Here is a 3,350-nt window from a genome sequence, read left to right on the forward strand (position 1 = left end):
TATCTATCTATCTATCTATCTATCTATCTATCTATCTATATATATATACATATACATATACATATACATATAAATGCAAGTGCATAACATACATTGTCACCACTTTTGCATTTGTTACTATTCTCCTGTTTTGTCACTGAATTAATTTACAGCTCTTGCCTAAGAAGTTATCACTTTGACCCTTGGAGAGAACATACATATATAATCATGCGTGACTCATATTTTGTGCCACTTTATCTATCTATCTATCTATCTATTTTTGATTTGATTTTGATTTGATTTGATTTATTCTTTCAAGCATGTAAAGACAGTTGATATATCAACACACATAATTTTACACATATCCAACAAATGCTAATCCAATATCAATTTGCTTATACCTAGTACATGCTTGAATGGAGTAGGAAGAAGTCAGACTTATCCAGTCCTACCCCATGACATCATCTTACATCATTGGTTTGCAAGCAGTATCTCTACAAAATAATTCTCTTCTACATAGATAATTCTCTTCTACACCACACAAGTAATATACTAAAAAATTATAACAGTGTTAACCTTCTTACATAATTACATTCTTAAATACTTATCTTCTACACCACACAAGTAATATATTAAAGAATTATTACAGAGTATTAACATTCATACACCACACCCACAATGTTCCATCTAGTTAATCATTGAGCCTGTTCTTGCATATATCTTGATTGACACATACTTTTATATTTGTGTTTAAACTCGTCGATTCTATTACTATTTTTTTATGTCCGCACTTAAATTATTCCATAGTTTTACCCCACTTATGGAAATACAACATTTTTTTTTTGGTTGTACGTGTAGCATGAATTTTTTAAATTTAACTGACCCCTTAAATTGTATCCCCCTTCCCTTTCATTAAATAGTTTTTGAATTCCACCAGGTAATAAATTGTTCCTGGCTTTATACATAAACACAGCAGTCTTATATCCCACTAAATCAAAAAATGTTAACAATTTAGACTGTATGAAAGCTACATTGGCTATCTATATATTTATTTATTTATTTATTGTGCTGGCAACACAGTGGCCTATTCTACACGGTATGAAGAAGACACAGTGGTAAATCACACAAGACAGTAGAACTGGACATGGTGATAATAAACCTCCTCTCTCCAATTCTTCTGAAATAATCCCTCCATTCAGTGAGTACCAAGCAGCAGCCTCCTCCTGCTGTCCCATGGAAGGGAAGGAGGACCAGTGCCAGTCTTGTACCTAGTCTACAATCCTTCAATGGGCCTTTGTGGGTGCTGCCATCCTTTCCCCCTGGCCCACCCCCGGGTGCCCATTCAGGACCGTCACATGGCACTCCCACTCTGCGCCCATCTCACAATGCACCCCTGTCATTTGCACCTCATTGACATGCGCTCATAGTGATGTGCATCAGGGAATGGTTGTGCTCTTCCACTAGTTTCAAAGGAAATGAAGTGCCGGGCTAGGTGGCCAAAGTGTGGCTTCCTGGATACGGTATTCATATTTCTTAGGAGGAAGTGCTGAAGTATATGTGTGTGTGTGTGTGTGTGTGTGTGTGTTGAAAGTTGGCAGTCAGTTTTAGCATAGGTGTCACAACAGCGTCCCACACCTTTGACTCTCAGGTGCTGTGAGCAAACGTTTGATTGTAAAAGATGAACACTAATAGTCTTGTTAACAACATGATTTTTATCATAAAAAAATCTTATTTTAATAATATTGTTGAGCTACTATTAGTGTGCGGAAATACTGTCCTTTCATGAGACACAGTAAGGGTGTAAAAGAAATGTATCAGAAGGGAAGTAGAAGTAGAACACTCACACTTAAAATCATAAAACAGAGCAATTTCGTGTCTTATGAGTAGAACTAACTTTTAAAGAAGTATTGATAAAATACACAGATTTTCTGTTAAACCTACAAGATCATAATGAAACACTGGCAAGTGCTGGTCTCTGTTGGATAAGCTTGCGGCTCTCAGTATTTTGCCTATTAGTGGTAATCTTGTTAAACATGAGGTAATAAATGACATGTATCAGTCTACATGGACAGTCTACCAAATTGTCATTATCAAATATGTGCTCTAATTTTGACTCGATAAACAAGTCTAGTCTAGAATCATATCTGGTATTTTTCATACCTCAGATGATATAAAAGGGCAAAATGTTGCTAAACACATGTAGGCCTCCTTGCACTGCAGTACACACAGAGATAGGGGTACTGAGAACCGATTGTGGTTTTGTAGCCAAGCCTAATGTCTTTAGCTGTGAAAATATAATATCATATAATATAATTTAAGTTGGATAACACTATCATCTGAACAAGTAAAACACATCTGCATTTTAAACACCTGTAGATTATTTTGATATGTAGTTGTGCAACTGACCTTGAAGATAATGGGACAAAATCAGTATGTTTTACCGATTTCAAGAGTTGTTTTATGTCCCTCACCTGGGAAAATGAAGTTATTTGCACTGAGTGAATGTCCACCTTCTCTGTTGATCTCTCCCAAACTGGTAGCTGGATGGAGTTTGAATTTCCTACTAAAAATATCTGTAACTCTGTTGAGATCATATTAAATGTGGGCAGCTTTCTGCTCAGATTCAGATATAGTTAACTTTTTAGGCACAGTTTATTTTGTTACATTGCCAGAAAAACATGTCACATGTTTCAGAACAAACCAACACTGCCTTTATTGTACAGTAATTGACAAAATTAAGTAGTCCTAAAGATAACTGGCATACTTAATGAGGCAGTCTGGAGACATTACTGTTGTATGACTCTTATTCAACTCTCATTGAAAGAGGGAAGAATGACTATCATCACCATCCCCATTGAGAAAGACAGTCAGTACATTACAGCAGATGCTGCTTTCTGCTAATGCAACTACTACAGTTAAAAATAAAGGTTGAGTTTGGTAAAGAAATTCACCTTAAAAATGTGCTAAGCTGTGAAAAACCCCTTTTGGCTTTATAAATGTTGGTTTTGCTAATGAAACATCAAGTCTGCTAAATTAATTAAGTCATTACAAACGGTCTTAGGTTTTGCACTTTCTAAAAAGCAGGCATCCAACAAATGTAAATCAGATTGTCAATCTGTACATTGGTGAGCACTGCTCACCAACTAGTGAATGAAAGTGATAATTAAAAAGGCAAAGCATAGCACAAGGATAAACAACAGCCAGAAAGAATTTTTACAACTTGACAACTCATAACTTATAACAATCCATAAAGTATTAGGACTACTAAATGACTTCTTTACCATTCAGCTATTAAAGTAATAAGTAAGTTAAAGTCACAACATCATATCTAAGTGTTATAATAACCCTTTGTATTTCAATAATGTAAAGTA

This window comes from Monopterus albus, unplaced genomic scaffold, assembly GCF_001952655.1.
Source record: "Monopterus albus unplaced genomic scaffold, M_albus_1.0 scaffold54.1, whole genome shotgun sequence".
NCBI classification, from domain to species: domain Eukaryota; kingdom Metazoa; phylum Chordata; class Actinopteri; order Synbranchiformes; family Synbranchidae; genus Monopterus; species Monopterus albus.